Source organism: Amia ocellicauda, chromosome 10 (assembly GCF_036373705.1).
Source record: "Amia ocellicauda isolate fAmiCal2 chromosome 10, fAmiCal2.hap1, whole genome shotgun sequence".
Lineage (NCBI taxonomy): Eukaryota > Metazoa > Chordata > Actinopteri > Amiiformes > Amiidae > Amia > Amia ocellicauda.
The window spans coordinates 4,066,792-4,083,583 of NC_089859.1; the positions used below are offsets into that span (position 1 = coordinate 4,066,792).

General features: G+C 38.6%; 1 long non-coding RNA gene across 1 annotated transcript; it reads left to right on the forward strand.

The window, feature by feature from the left end:
• The first annotated feature begins 1,159 nt into the window (after window positions 1-1,159).
• On the forward strand, window positions 1,160-5,843 carry LOC136759594 (uncharacterized). The gene is made up of 3 exons (XR_010820059.1): window positions 1,160-3,043; window positions 4,798-4,899; window positions 5,296-5,843. It is a non-coding gene; the product is annotated as an uncharacterized LOC136759594 (long non-coding RNA).
• The last annotated feature ends 10,949 nt before the right edge of the window (window positions 5,844-16,792 follow it).

Genomic DNA, 16,792 nt, shown 5'->3' on the forward strand with positions numbered 1-16,792 from the left:
AAGCACAAACGAGCTGCAGAGCTACAATGTGATGGGTTTTAACTGAGATTTTAAGTTTTAACCTACAACATCCTCCTATAAAACAGTATTGTGCGGTAGCCATCATGGTTTTACCACAGTTATCATGGTAAATGTACCAGGGGATTATGGAACAAGTTAAATTACCATAAAACCATGGTGTACTTTACTATAGTTAAAATACTATAGTTTGTACCATGTCACAATAATTCAGGAACAAATAAAAGTACATTTACTGTGGTATATTACAGCATAGTAGTTTAATCCCTGAAAACATGCCATGGTTTTATTGTATTAACCTGAATATAGTTTTATAAAGCAGGTCTTCACATTATATGGTTGGGTTCCTCGGTGTCTTGAGCCAAGTTGCAATTGTACTAAACGGATCAGCGCTCAGCTCAAATCCTGGCTCGAATTCTGATCCTGCCCTGAGCCGGAGCTGGACTTGATGTGGATTTTGAAAAGATAGAGGAAGTATCCTAAATAAACACAAAATACAAAAGGCAGATATTTCTGAAATGTATTTTAAGTGGCAATTTTCCGTAAACCGTGGGTCACACTGTGTCTTCAGGAGTTGTCTCTTTAAATGTTAATTGTATCTGCTTTCTGACAGAAACCATAACCATATAAAGGAAGATTTCTACAAACAAGAAACACTGTAACAGCCTGTATGGGTGGACATAGACCAGGTGACCATAGGTAGCCGACAGAAACCAGGTTGAGGATGATAGTTACTGGTCTTGAAGTCCCTGATAACCACAGGAAGCTTTAAAAATAAATGAATCAATAAAACCATAGATTTTCATTGATTAATCTTTCACAGCTTCTACATAAAATGCTTTCCTGAAGTTCATATATGTAATACAATGGGTGCTTTGGTGCCGATACCTGCCAGCAGATTCTTTGCCATCCCCTTAAAGAGTCAACCCACTTTACGAATTAATTAAAGTCAAGTATGTAACGAGCGAATTAATTAACAGAATAACAAAAGGATAATCTGTATTTCCTAATTCAATTTATTATTATTCTTAGCAGACGATTTTTTTCTTACCAACTCTTGATTGGAATCAATCAGAAACCTTATGATGTCAATGAAGCTACACAACATAAACTGATCTTGTGAATAATAAAGTAATTAACAATTTAAATGTCATCTAATTATAATATCCCTTAAAATTGAGAGGCAGTAATGGTAATATTACATCAGTGGCGACCTGGAAATGTCATAAATCTTCAGCGCAGGAATAATATAATCACTTTCAGTTTTTTATGTATATATTTACACATCTTGTTATTTTTTGCTCTGCTCTGGAAATTCTCTTCTCTCTCTCTCTCTCTCTCTCTCTCTCTCTCTTGCCTCAGATCAAAGTTGGTTTTAATGACTGATTGGAAGAATATAAAGCCCCTTTGTGACCAGTGAGTATGTCACTTCCGCAGGTGAGAGGATGAGAAGTCAGTGAATAACAAGAAAAGGTTTTGAAACAGCTCCCTCTTGCCAGTCTCTGGTTTTCTGTGTGTGTTGTGTGTTTGTAATGTATACATGAATTGATTTTCATTCAGCTGGCTGCTCTCCAAAACACTCCTCACCTGAGTACTTTAATGACATCCCAGGGGTTGCAGGTGCTACAAATAGGAGATATATGTTGGATTACATTATATTCACTTCTACAAATCTGTGGAGGGGATGCTTGTGCACACAATCAGAAATGGCAAACTTGATTGAAACCTTATGAATTTCAGCTAATTGTCCAGTGTTGACAGAAACACATTTGAGGTCCCTTTCTCTTCTGCTCTAAAGGTTGATATGCTTTATTTCTACTCATCTTTTCTTTAAATGATTATTGTGATTATAATTGTACCCAGATCTCTGGAGTGAATATTGGTGGATGCTAACTTTAATGAAAGTATTAATTTAGGATGAAAGTGTTCTTTGTGTCAGGAAAGCAGCTAATCCTAATGGTCTTTGAGGGAAGTTAAAAGCTGAAATTGCTGCCATTTCTCATGCTGTGCAACACAACATAATTTACCAGGCATCTCAGGCAGGACCGTCTTTCCTTACTGTATCAGAACGTACAAAAGGAGTGGGAGAACATGCTAATGAGATTGTTCAGATTGTGTATCGCCCGCAGTAAATGCACAGGTGCCCTGTAATCCAAGTTCAAAGCCAATTCAGATCTTGTTTTGCTCCAATGGACTGTGAGCAGGATGCCCACTGGCTGGTGTGCAGTTGGCAGTATGTGCCAGGGCTGGAAGGGACTGAAGTTAATCACAACAGCAAACCCTGTGGTCTCTGGGCACCTGTGAGCCCATGGGAGGTGGGACGCTGCATTTGTCCGGCCTATGATGCTCTAGCTGTGCTTTCTGTGGTGTGACCTTGCAATGTGAAATCAAATACTGCCCGACTGAAATTAAATCAAGCATTTGATAGCAACAAATCATTCTGTACTGTGAAATCCCCAATGATCTATTCATCTATCTGTCTATCAATGTATCTACTAACATGACAAAACACTATGGCAGTCAATTGAACAAAATCAAGTCCATCATCCAAGTCCGATGTCAATAACCATATAAACAATCCGTTAACAGTCTTAACCCCTCTGTGCTCCTCTCTCATTCTCACTCACTCTCTCACCCGTGCCGGCGCTCCTCCCTGCCTCTCCTCAGCCTGTTGCCTTTGTTGTAGCGAGGAGAAGAGCCAGTCATTTGTCCCTCACATAATTCCCCTCTCCCAGGGTCTGAGGAAGTCACGACGGACGCCTGGGGCCATGCCATGCCATTTACAGTCAACTCTCTGATTGAAGCTAATTTTTGTTGTCATGTTCCTCTCTTTAAAATCTAATCACAGAAGCTTTCATGGCGAGATTAATCAAAATGTCCTGCAGGGTCTTACATTAATCAGAGGGTGAAGATTCAGACTTTTCACTCCAGGAAGAAGATATCAACCCTGAGAGTCTCCCACCCATCTGGGAAGCAACAGCACATGTTTGCACATTATCAGCATTCATGTATTTCTAATCTCACAGTAAGTTATATTATTTGGAAGCGGTTGGGAACTTTCTTTGCTCTTGTGCTTCTTATTGGTTACAGGAATTGCCTCAGAAGAAAAAACAAGGTGCAACACATCTCTCTTGATTTCACTGATCCTGGAGCACCACCCACACACTGGAGCAGAAATCCTGCCATAGACCTACAGGGAAGGGCTAAAATAACCTATTAAGTTTAATTCTGCTGACCTTTTATCTTCTTTTATTTTTCAAATAAGCCCAAGATTAATACAAAACTCTGTCAGCACAACAAAGGACTCAGACTAGATCAAATATTTCAATTATATACATTATCACATTCAATTGGCTTAGTCAACACATAATAAAACACAATTCTATCACGTCATCTGGACAGCCCCTAGGTCACGGGGTTTCACATTTCTCTGTGTTTAGGCAGACGCATGAGAGATGAGAGGGATTTTTTGAGTATCACGCTAATTTATATTATGAAGCACAGAACGCCTATCATTCTCCCCACATCCCAAAACATTTTGAAAGATTTCCAAAAATATCAGCCAAAGAAAAACCCATCAGCTGAGACACAGCTCTGCCAGATATTGATTTATATGACAAGACGCAATTGAAGAGTGGCACAAGGTGATGCTTTCAATGAGTAACTTGCACCTTTTGATTTGATTTTAGTGACTGTCTTTCATCATCCATATGTTGTGTAATGTCTGAGGACCAAGGAGTCAAGGGCACATTGTGCGTTTCAGGAATACATCAAAAGGGCAGGCTTGTCTTGACCAGATCAACGCTTTAACTGCCCTTTCAATCATCAATCATCAATCATTGATTATCAGTGCTATAATTCACCTGTGTCTACCCATTCAAAACCCGTAAACATAATTTATCCCCGCGGTGCCCCATAATAAATTCAGGTCACAAGCCCTTCATGACTCATGATGGTGGTTTTCCCCCAAAACACCCTTTAGGAGATGACAATTAACAACACAGCGTGGAGATTGTGTATCAATAAGAGAGAGTGCCAAAGCAGTCTGCAGGACCAGGGCAATGCGAAGAGCCTGGACAGAGATGGCCTTTTTCCATTGGCTGGATGGTTTTATATCTTCACCCTTGCAAGTGGAATGTTTTCCATGCCGGGGTTGATTACCAGCAGACACCTGATCCACTCGGCATTTCGAACATCGACACATGAGAGATCATGTGGAAATGGCAAATAGGGGAGCTTCAGCACTTCAGCCCGTCACCTTCAGAACAACATCTACACACACACACACACACACACACACACACACACACACACACACACACGCACACACGCACACACAGACACGCACGCACAGACACACAGACAAATACTGATGAACTGCATTTATTTGATCCACTAAGCACTATCAATGCACTTCCTACTCAGAATAACTATGGTATCAGACTCCTTTTCTCAGAAGAAGGGATCATCGGCTGCAGTGGGAGTTAAGTCACCTTCTATTCCTCCTAAATGTGCCAATTGTGCCTGTTGCTCTGTGGCAAAATAAATGAGGGTCAGACCTGCAGATCCAGGGTCACTTGAGGTGCCTGAGATATATTGATTTAGAAAAGGTTGCATGTCACATTACAGAGCAAAGTGTAAAAATAAGTAAGTCTCTTCTAAATATATAATAACAAAAGCATTTTTCATTCGTACACCATTGGTATATAAAAGCAATTGCAAGAATATGAGTGAAGATGAGATAAAGTCTGTTGACCACTGATTTATATCTCTCCGTAGGGCTCTGAAAACACTGGCTGATATTCCTGGTTGAGGGTCTGATTAATTCAGCCTAAATGTTCCACCACATAGAGGAAAAAAACAAATCCGTACATATCCCAAGTATGTAAGCCATAAATATATATCTCACTGCACTTTTGTAGTTGTTGTTTATCGGTTGCTCTTTATTTCCCTGATGGGTGAAATAAGTATATGTCTTAAACATAAAGGCATAGATGTAGTAATATAGCTCAAACATACCATATTTTCATTCAATATGCAACACATACATTGCATACAAGACAAATTGGCTGTTAATGATATGCTGATGTTAATTACATACCATTTACACAGTTTCTTTCCCACACAGCAGCAATACCTCTAGTCTTGTGACATTTGTGAGGCTTTTTAAAAAGAAAACTCAAATGTACAGGGAGAGCTCAGGATGCAGCACAGGATGTTTAATAATGAATGTATATAAACTGAATATCAATCTGAGCACAGCTCTTCTATTGACAGAAATCAGGTTATCTGGTGGGGACTTTATTGAAGTCTTCAATATCATGAAAGGCATCGACCACATCAAACCAGAAGAGCTTTTCCAGATCAGCAGGGACACACGCACCCGGGGACACAAATGGAAATTGGGCTTCAAGGCATTCAAGACAGAAAACAGGAGACACTTATTCACACAGAGAGGCGTCACAATCTGAACAAACTCCCCAGCGATGTGGCTGAAGAGACAATTTGGGAGCATTCAAAAACAGACTGGATAGGATCCTTGATCACTTAGTTATTAATGGACACCAAACGAGCATGATGGGGTGAATGGCCTCCTCTCAACTGGACACTCTCTTATGTTCTTATGTTCTTATCTTTTAAATCAGATAATTATGTCATGTCTGTTTCCGGTGTGTGTGTGTGTGTGTGTGTGTCTGCCTGGATAGCTGTGTTTTTCTACTTATTATTATCAACAGCAACCAAGGGCTTCACTGTACACTGTATTATGATTTGTATTATGTGTTTGTGGTTGTTGTTCTTGCTATTGTATTAATTTTATTACTCAGTTTTTTATGTCCATTAAAAACTTCCAATACTTGCCGGGTTGATTTGCATAATCACGTAAACAAAAGCCGGTCTCTAATAAATGTCGGGTTACTTGACTTTTTTTTTTTTAAATAAAGAAAAGGGAAATCAATACAGTTTCTAAAGATGCATGAACATATTTGAAAGAACCTTCCACAACATATATACGTAAACTTTTATTTTTAGTTTTTGCATCTTTGTTGTTTTCAGTAAATATATAGACCGTATATTAATTAAAAAAACACCAACACGTTTGTTTTTATTACTTTATTTCTCACTTTAATTATATATATAAAACCACTAGTAAAACCACAAGAAGATGGGGAAGTGGGCACACGACTCCCCTTTGCCAATCTAGACATGCGTTAGATACGTGTGGAATATAAATAACGAAATGGTCACATATGTCTCCATATTTGGGCATAAAATAGAAAATATTGTGTTTAAGCTTAATCAGGAAGATAGTGAGGATATCATAAGATAGGGAGTTGTCTCCCCCTTATTGGTTCAAACTCACCCTGTCCAGGATATCGCAAGATGTATATAACATCAAGTAAGCTCTATGATTCAAGGGAAGTAAGGACAGAGACCTGCGTGTCTGTGTGTATTACTTTTCTCCAAGCGGCTTGAATAAAGACTGTTTGATTCAATCTACTCTACAGTAGTCTTAGAGCAATTAAAAGGGGATTCTTCAAACTCCAAACTCCAACTGGTAATGCAGCTGGGATCTCATATATGCGCTTGCGTGGATCGACTCATTTATTTTTCTGTTTCTTCTTGTTAGCAGTTTCAAGCAGGCCGGCTAGGAGGGAATAGCAGTAGTCCAGGCAGAAGAGGACCAGGGACTGGACGAGCAGCTGAGTCGGTGAGGAAGGGTCGGATCCACTGTACGTTGCTCAGGAAGAATGGACAGGTGTGTGTCAGAGTGGAGATGTGCTGGGAGCAGGACATAGCGGGGTCAAGGGTCACTCCAAGATCCTCATCAGAAGAAGTGGGGGAGAGTGTTTTAGACTCCTGTGGGATTGAAATGGAGAGATCAGAAGGAGGTGAAGAGGAGGAGGGAAAGAAGAGGTCGGATTCGGAAAGGTTAAGCTTGAGATGATTCACGTGCATCCATGTGGAGAGAGCATAGACAAGAGAGGGGATGGGAGGGTCAGAAAAGGGAAAAGAAAGATCTGGGCATCATCTGCATAGAAGTGGTCGGAGAACCCATGGGACTGTGAATTTAATTGTGAAATCAAGACTATAAGTATGATCTCGAGAGGTTTATAGAGGGGATTGGAAATGACTGTATTCCACTGCTGAAATCAGTAGCTATGTCTAGATAGAGTACATGCCTCGAACCAGCCTAATATGTACTTGATTCAGAATTCAGTTTCTTCTCTTCAAATTGAGGCCCAAGACTTAAGTCGTTAATGCATTTGATAACTTTATTGAGCTTTTTTTTTTTTTTTTTCATAGCATGGAGGACTTTAGGGCCAGATGTTGCTATTGAGCTCGTATTTGTCTTAAAAAGCTGTGCTTGAATTGTATAAAACTACTATACCAAATATAGACATCATAGGCTTACAGAGTTACAGGAAATTAATTGTCATAAAGCATAATACACCTACATTTAGCAAAGATAATGAGTTCCTGGTTGTATAAAAACTATGTGTGAAAGATCAGTCTGGCTCTAACAAGAAGTCATTAAAGTTAACACAGATACACAATACAGGTGGCAGTGCAGGAACAAGCGAAATTGTCGATTTTCATTGTGCAAAACCGCTTTCATCTCCATGTAGAAAGTAGACCATCATTTGTGGAGTGTCACAAACCATTAACATTTGTCCAGATGTTATTGTGCTATAAGCATAAAAAATAATAAATACAAAAACAACAGTAATCGATATTTATAATCCATTCATGTATTTTTTCTATTCTGACACATCTAAAAATAATCTGCTGGGTTTAAATCAATTTAATTTCCAGTTTACCTTTATTGCCCGACTTTACGGTGAAAGAAATTGAAAACAATTGTCAAATGTTACATAAAGACAAAAGCACTGAATGAAATTCATAACATCCCCTTTGAAATAAGACATCAGGGGAATAACAAAAGGTAACTCAGTCAGGCAAGCGTGTCTTTGAAAGATAGCACATTCAATTGTAGATAATCCAATAGGCTTGCTTACAAGAAAAAGGAATATATTATCTGAAAGGCAAATCTCTCCGGGTCTACGTCTGAAAAATATAATCTGGTGCAAAATTATAAACTTGATATCATCCTTAAGACATGTGTGGGACCATTGATATAAAATCGTACATTGAGTTTAGAGCAGAAACCCTGAGGGTCCACAATGCTTTAAATCTGAAAGAAATATGTCAGAAAATATTGTATATTGCTGCTTCAGCAATGTGTGATTCATCCATCACAGCGATTCCTGCAGGAGAATGAAGGTGAAATGTTGGTGACTGTTTAGGGATATCATTAAACTAATATTATATGGACTACTGCTGCCTCAGTATATTGAGTAAAACATGATACTGTGATACATATGTGGGAATAGATGCATTGTTTTCCTGCTTACTTAAAATAATATTAATCTAAATATGTTGTGCCCTCTTTTCATCATTTTGAAAGTGTTGTTTGTTGTTGGTTGTTTCAAAGGCAACCCAGTTTCAAGCTAGCATACAACATCAATAAAAGAAAGAAAGAAAGAAAGAAAGAAAGAAAGAAAGAAAGAAAGAAAGAAAGAAAGAAAGGACTAATAACTAATTGTCAATAAATAACATATTTTGCCACAAAGGTTAGCTTTTCATTTTGTAAATCCTCCTATACAGAAGAACTGATATATTTCATATTATTATACAAATACGTATTCAAGAACCTGTTAATATATGTTTAATATACTGCTGTAATGGTTGCTATATTAATTTACCATTCATAATAAATAAAAAAAATACTGCGATATATGGAGAAAGATCCACTGATTTCACAACATGTAATAATGGGTGTGATCAACAATCGTAGTTAAACTGAAGAAATAGACCATTACTCTTTGCATTAGTTCATCCACAGGTCGATGTGCTTTACAGGACAGATGTTTACTAAATCACTGGTGTCCAAAAGTCTTCTCTATCTGTCACAACTTGAGCCTGCAGAACTCACTGTAAGACTTTCAAATGTAAGGATGTGAAGACAGCCATGGATAACTGTTCACTGAAATTCAGACCTCAGGAAATAGCTTATATGGGAATTAATGTATTAATTCACATGAAGATATTTGTTGCCCGGATTCCGCCTGCTGTTTCCAGTTCGGCTATGAGCTGCGGCGGGCCTGCTGTTTGAAGTGTGAAGTTTTGTTGCTCTCCGGTTATTATTATTATTATTATTATTATTATTATTATTATTATTATTATTATTATTATTATTTTTATTTTTATTTCTTGGCAGACGCCCTTATCCAGACGCCGGTTATCTGAAGCTGTGGCAATTAAGGCATGCAATAGTTCACTCTCTCGTACTATTATTACTGATTTAGCCGTGACTTCAGACACTGGCTCTGATCCAGGCAGGAGCCCGATTGGAAACAGAGCTCCGATGTCTAGCAGGTTTATAGCTTTCCACCGATTGCTAACAGCTGGTTCCATGTTTGAAATGCAAAGAAATCCAGCATGCTGCTGCGGACAGAATCTTCTCTTGTGGGCAGTGTCTGTGTGGACAGGATACCTCACTCATACATACAGATATACAATGAGTGTGTGCTCGGTCTCATCGCACTGAAAATGGTTGTGTAGAGATCAGTTTTAACTGTAATAAGTCATGATTTTAAATGCAACATTATTTTGAAACAGAGCATGTAAGGAAAAACGTTAATCCAGAAACTGCTTTATCCAGTTTGATTAAACTTGGAGTTTTCGAAAGTGAAAATGTAAGATTATGTTTATTAGTAATTTATTAAGATGAATGATTTCATGAATACAATCTGCTAATCCATTAATATTTTACTGCATTTTTGTATTTAATAAAACAAATAACTGATTAGTCTGTATAGATGTACAGTAACTATAATCCTGCAGAAATGGGCTGTTTCGTGTTCAGTGCCGTTTTCACTAAATTTAATTATTTCAGGAGTCGCATTAAACGCATCCATTTAACTACGTAATAAATAAAGCATGAGGGTGATGTTATGCAAAGTAGAGACTGGAGCTAATTGAAAATGCAGGTTAAAGCAATTATGCAAGTGTGGGAGGTGTAAGCAAGAACCAGCTTCTTCATTTTCTTTCATAGGCAGCTCCTGCACATCCGGCTAATCGATCTTTAGCCTTGTGTGTTTGGTTGTGAGACCTCTGATAATACTTTCTAAATACAACTTCCCTGTATCCAATCACCTGAATATATATTAAATTATTCATTCATTCATTTGGAGCCTAATCACTTTTTATTCTGATGGGAAGTTTAACTGCCTACCCTGCATTTCCCCTCTTTATTCTGAAAAGTTTTCAGTGCAGTGAGATTATTTAAAAAGTGTGCAATGGTCTCATTTCTTGGTGCTTCTGACAGCTTTCTAAGACCTGATGAAGAGGCAGGGAGCCAAACGCTACGACTAATAGAGAAGAATGTCTCCAAATATGCATGCGTAATGTAACTAGGCTACGATTCACAGAGTCTTTTTATACTTATGAGGATCAAAGCCATTACATAAACCCTACTGTCCACCACTGAGGGGGTTTAGAACAAGAGGGGTATGTCTGGAAACCAAAATCTACAACCTGCCTGTTCTTCCAATGCTGTGGGTCCAAATTCTGCTGCACCAAAGCAATGTCAGAAATTATAACACGTTCACAGCCTTCAGAACAGAAACTGACAAACCGCACATGCCACCAACAGCGCAGGTGAGACCAGAAGCAAAGAACAGACTGCAGACATCATCCCTGGGGCCAGAGGATCTCATACTGAATATAATTATATATATATATATATATATATATATATATATATATATATAACACTACCTATATATGTTATAGCACAAATATGAGGTACATTTAAAAGTATAATTTATACATTAGAAACAAGAACATAAGAGAGTGTCCAGTCGAGAGGAGCCCATTCGCCCCATCGTGCTCGTTTGGTGTCCATTAATAACTAAGTGATCAAGGATCCTATCCAATCTGTTTTTGAATGTTCCCAAATTGTCTCTTCAGCCACATCGCTGGGGAGTTTGTTCAGATTGTGACGCCTCTCTGTGTGAAGAAGTGTCTCCTGTTTTCTGTCTTGAATGCCTTGAAGCCCCATTTCCATTTGTGTCCCCGGGTGCGTGTGTCCCTGCTGATCTGGAAAAGCTCCTCTGGTTTGATGTGGTCGATGCCTTTCATGATTTTGAAGACTTGAGTCAAGTCCCCACACAGTATTCCAGAGTACATTGATTCATTAATTCCACCAATGATCATGAAAATATTACATATCCCAATGAATGATGATGTCCATATCTTCCATATGTGTAGAAACATGATAATAATATAAACATATAAACTTACCTGCTATTTGTGTTATAATATACATATAAGTAGTGTTCTTATAGTATATGTATTTAAATGGTGTTTTACAGCAGCTAATAAGTGAAATGGCAGCTTATGATAATAGATTGATTATGGCATGTTAATTATATGTTTTAATACATGTTATAAAGTATGTCATTGAATATATTTTAGCATGTTATAGCCAAACTATTTTATAATGTGTTTATAATATATTATAACGTCATATAACATTGTATAACATAGTTAATAACATGTGGATAGATTATTTATAGTAATTTATAATGGATACCCAAACTAAAGTGTTACCAATATAACAACACAGTAAAATAATAGTTTATTTCATTTTCTTTTTAACAGTGGAACAGAACAGGTTTGACACTGAATGAAACAGCAGCTCCAGAAATGAAGGAGACAGGCTGATGAAAGAGGAGCGATGAGGCCGTGGCTCTGTGCACAGTGTGGCACAAGGAAGAGACGCTGGGAAATGAGCCACAGTTACAGCAGCGCGGCTCACCGAGGTCCTTTTACACCGACACTGCCCCCCGAGACACGGTAAAACACTCAACCCTCCGCGTGGAGAGGCCGGCCTGCCGGGGGCGGATCAGTCACTCAGGGTGATGCAGATCAGAGCGCGGTGTCGAGAGGGTGGTGTGGTGCGGATGAAATGCAGCTGTCTTTTACTGATTGCTGGGCTGGCTGAGCATGAGAGTCAGAGAGAGTAATTATAATTCCCTTTTTAAATGAAGCCTGTTATTAATCTTATTGTTATAATAGTTCGCTTGACATTTTCGTAACCCTACTTGGTTTTTGATGAGGCTTTTACAGTGAAAGGGGCTCTTAAGAACTATCAGCTGTCAACAGAGCTCCTCCCACGTCTGAAATATCGTTGTAGCGTAGATTGCAGGTTTAGATCTGAACACACAGCTCACCTCAACACAAAGACCCTTTAAAATAAAAAACATTTAGACATTTAAAAACCCCAGAGGGGACAAGATAAAGCCTTTTCCCGTTCCCGTTGCTTTGCACTGTTAGTGGAAGTAGTTTTTAAACATTTATCAAAGCCAGGCTCAGTGAGTGCTCTCCACGCCTGTGACACATAATCGCTCTAAATTATTGAAATTATTATTATACTCTGTTAGGGCCAGAAGGTGGCTAGTTATTATAGAAAACAAACTAATTATGTATTCTGCAAAACTTTGTTTTAATAAGTATTTCATAAAATGAACTGGTAGATGTTTTTTGTTTCATAAAATACCTGAAACAAAGGGATATATCTGAGATAAACAAATACTGCTGGCCTCATCAAAGAAGATAACCATGTGTGTTTAATAGTCTATTTATTTCTTGAAGAATTACGTGTGCAAAATAGTGAAAGAAAAAACAGAAAAAGTGCAGAAAAAAGGGTTTATTTTTATTTGCATGTTCGTAGCAATGGGGAAATATTAATAGTTGTGGTTTGAGTCACCCGTGTTGCAGTTATCATATACGTACATTTACAGACATGCTCAAATTTGTTGGTACCCTTACAGCTCATTGAAATAATGCTTCATTCCTCCTGAATAGTGATTAAATTAAAAGCTACTGCATCATGTATATTTGCATGCCTTTGGTATGTCATAGAATAAAGCAAAGAAGCTGTGAAAAGAGATCAATTATTGCTCATTCTACAAAGATATTCTAAAATGGCCTGGGCACATTTGTTGGTACCCCTTCAAAAAGAAGTTATAGTGATATTCCAAACTAATTAGTTTATTTCATTAGTATTACACGTCTCCAATCTTGTAATCAGTCATTCAGCCTATTTAAATGGAGGAAAGTAGTCACTGTGCTGTTTGGTATCATTGTGTGCATCACACTGAACATGGACCAGAGAAAGCAAAGGAGAGAGTTGTCTGAGGAGGAGGAGATCAGAAAGAAAATAATAGACAAGCATGGTAAAGGTAAAGGCTACAAGACCATCTCCAACCAGCTTGATGCTCCTGTGACAACAGTTGCAAATATTATTAAAAAGTTCAAGGTCCATGGAACTGTAGCCAACCTCCCTGGGCGCGGCCACAAGAGGAACATCGACCCCAGATTGAGCAGAAGGATAGTGCGAATCGCAGAAAAAGAAACAAGGATAACTGCTAAAGAGATACAAGCTGAACTCCAAGGTGAAGATACATCAGTTTCTGATCTTGCCATCCGTCTCTATTTGAGTGAAAGTGGCCTCCATGGAAAAAGATCCAGGAGGACTTCACTTTTGAAAGAAAAACCTAAAAGAGCCATACTGGAATTTGCTAAAATGCATATTGGCAAGCCACAATCCTTCTGGGAGAATGTCCTTTGGACAGATGAGTCAAAACTGGATCTTTTTGGCAAGTCACATCACGTATGTTGGCATACGGAAAAATTAAGCTTTCAAAGAAAAGAACACCATACCTACAGTGAAACATGGAGGAGCTCGGTTATGTTTTGGGGCTGCTTTGCTGCACCTGGCACAGGATGCCTTGAATCTGTGCAGGGCACAATTAAATCTCAAGACTATCAAGGCATTCTGGAGCGAAATTTACTGCCCAGTGTCAGAAAGCTGTCTCAGTTGCAGGTCATGGATCCTCCAACAGGATAATGACCCAAAACACACAGCTAAACGCACCCAAGAATGGATAAAAACAAAACATCGGACTGTTCTGAAGTGGCCTTCTATGAATCCTGATCTGAATCCTATCGAACATCTATGGAAAGAGCTGAAACTTGCAGTCTGGAGAAGCCACCCATCAAACCTGAGACAGCTGGAGCAGTTTGCTCAGGAAGAGTGGGCCAGACTACCTGTGAACGGGTGCAGAAGTCTCATTGAGAGCTACCGAAAACGTTTGATTGCAGTGATTGCCTCTAAAGGTTGTGCAACAAAATATTAGGTTGAGGATCCCATCATTTTTGTCCATGCCATTTTCATTTGTTTTATCATTTACAATATTGTGTTGAAAAACAAAATCAAAAGCAAAGTCTGATTTCTATTAAATACGGAATAAACAATGGTGGATGCCAATTACTTTTGTCAGTTTCAAGTTATTTCAGAGGAAATTATGCATTCTTCGTTTTTTGTGGAGGGGTACCAACAAATTTGAGCACGTCTGTATGTGGATAGGGCCCAGACATTGTTCATATTGGTGGAGCGTGGCTCTCAGATTGGTATCATGTTAGAAGTGCCCTGATTGGAGGAACTGCGAGACTGAAGCTTGAGTCCCTGGCCGCTCCAGAGAGCCATTCATCGGTTCACCTCTTTTCACACCACAGTGTTGAGCGAGGGGTAAGGGGGTTTATTAAGAGGGACATGCTGTGTTTTGACAAGGACTGGTGATCCATGAACTATAACAGTCTGTGAAGATACATTCTCACTGTATTCTTGAGTCAGGTCACCTGCTGCAGTTAATTATTTTTATGTTAATTTTGTTGAGTTCTCAGCTGTTCTTTCTTTGCCCTGTGTCATCAGGATAAGGTGTGTTTGTCTTTAAAACCCTCTCCTTAAAGTACCTGTAAAATATGCCTGTAGGAAAGAGGAATTGATACAGATACATCTAATAATAATTAAAATGAAAGTTTCCCAAAAGCCATTACATAACTCTATCATCCCTGTTATGTAAACGGATTTGATTAATGCCTTTCATTACAGCCAGTATTCTACTCTTCTGATTCATATTGCTCTGCATGTGTTTTGGTTCAAATCTGAAGTTGTTTTCAGCAAGTCCAGTGGGACTAACTTCATTGATCGGCAAATGTTTTAATTAGTTCAGACTTCACTCACCGGTGTGATTGGCAGGCTTTAGGTTGAGCTCTTGGTTAGGATTAAACTGTAAAATCAAACCTTACAACTCTATGTTAGAAGGCATTTAGAACAAGGGCAAGTCTGGTTGCTCTCCTCTGAACTGCCTTTAGAGCAGCGATATCTTTCTTGAAGTGTGGAGCCCAGTGCTGTACACAGTATTCCGGATGAGCTAATGCACTAGTTAGACCTCATCTGGGCTGCACACTTCAAGAAAGATATCGCTGCTCTAGAGGCAGTTCAGAGGAGAGCAACCAGACTTATTCCAGGTCTGAAGGGAATGTCCTACTGAGAGACTGAGGAACTGAACCTTTTCACCCTGGAACAGAGGAGACTACGTGGGGACTTGATCCAAGTCTTCAAAATCATGAAGTGCATCGACCACATCAAACCAGAGGAGCTTTTCCAGATTAGCAGGGACACACGCACCGTGGGACACAAATGGAAATTGGGATTCAAGGCATTCAAGATGGAAAACAGGAGACACTTCTTCACACAGAGAGGCGTCACAATCTGAACAAACTCCCCAGCGATGTGGCTGAAGAGACAATTTGGGAACATTCAAAAACAGACTGGATAGGATCCTTGGATCACTTAGTCATTAATGGACACCAAACGAGCACGATGGGGTGAATGGCCTCCTCTCGATTGAACACTTTCTTAAGTTCTTAAGGATCGAGTGTAATTTCTATTTGTGAAATTGTGTTTTTTTTTTCCTTAAAGCTGTCGAAATTCTGGTGAGAATACTTGAGCTGTATTTAAACAAACGAGCAAAACAATAAACAATAATGGAACGATTTCTAAAGAGAATTGTGCTTATCATGAGAATCATATGGGAATTAAAACAACTTCCTTGAAATGGAAGTGGAAGTCAGGCAAGAGAGAAACTAAAGTGCTCAGATTGATAATAAATGGGGCGCGTGGATCATTTACAAGCCACGATTTTAAGACAGCAAAAGCTCTGTACAAGATTCGTTATGTTTATTAATTTCTACAGTACAATAATAATTACCCTTCACCACTTTCATCCCCTCTCCCTGATGGAGACTTTAAAACCTTAGTACACTGCGGCAGTTGTTTGCAGTAATGAATTCACTTTTACATACTATTTTAAAGCTATTACTTTGATTTATGTTATGACTTATTTGATCATCCAGAACATTAACAGCAGACTCGAGGCGCAGGCACGTCATGGGATGATCATTTACAACTGCAAGAATAATAACCTCTTTGGAAATTAAAATGTTATTAAGAGTTTGTTTTAAAATAGTAAAGTATCTCTGTCCGGCTGTGACTTTTATATCATATTATATATATGGAGGGGGGGGGTAATTTTTAAACAAATATATCACTTAACACGATTAAAGCTTATTTTTAAGGCCAAAGGCACTTCTTTATTATGTTTTCAGCATAAATACAGACCTTAAATACAGAGCATGTTTGTTGGATGACTAGAGTTTTAGGAGCAGACATAATTGGGGCTGCTGTCCTCAAAGGTAGATGAAGGATTAGTGAGAAACTGATTGATATGAATTCATTTAATTTTGGCTTCAATTCAGCAGTAGATATTATAAAGCCCTTCACTAGCAAAACGATGGAGCA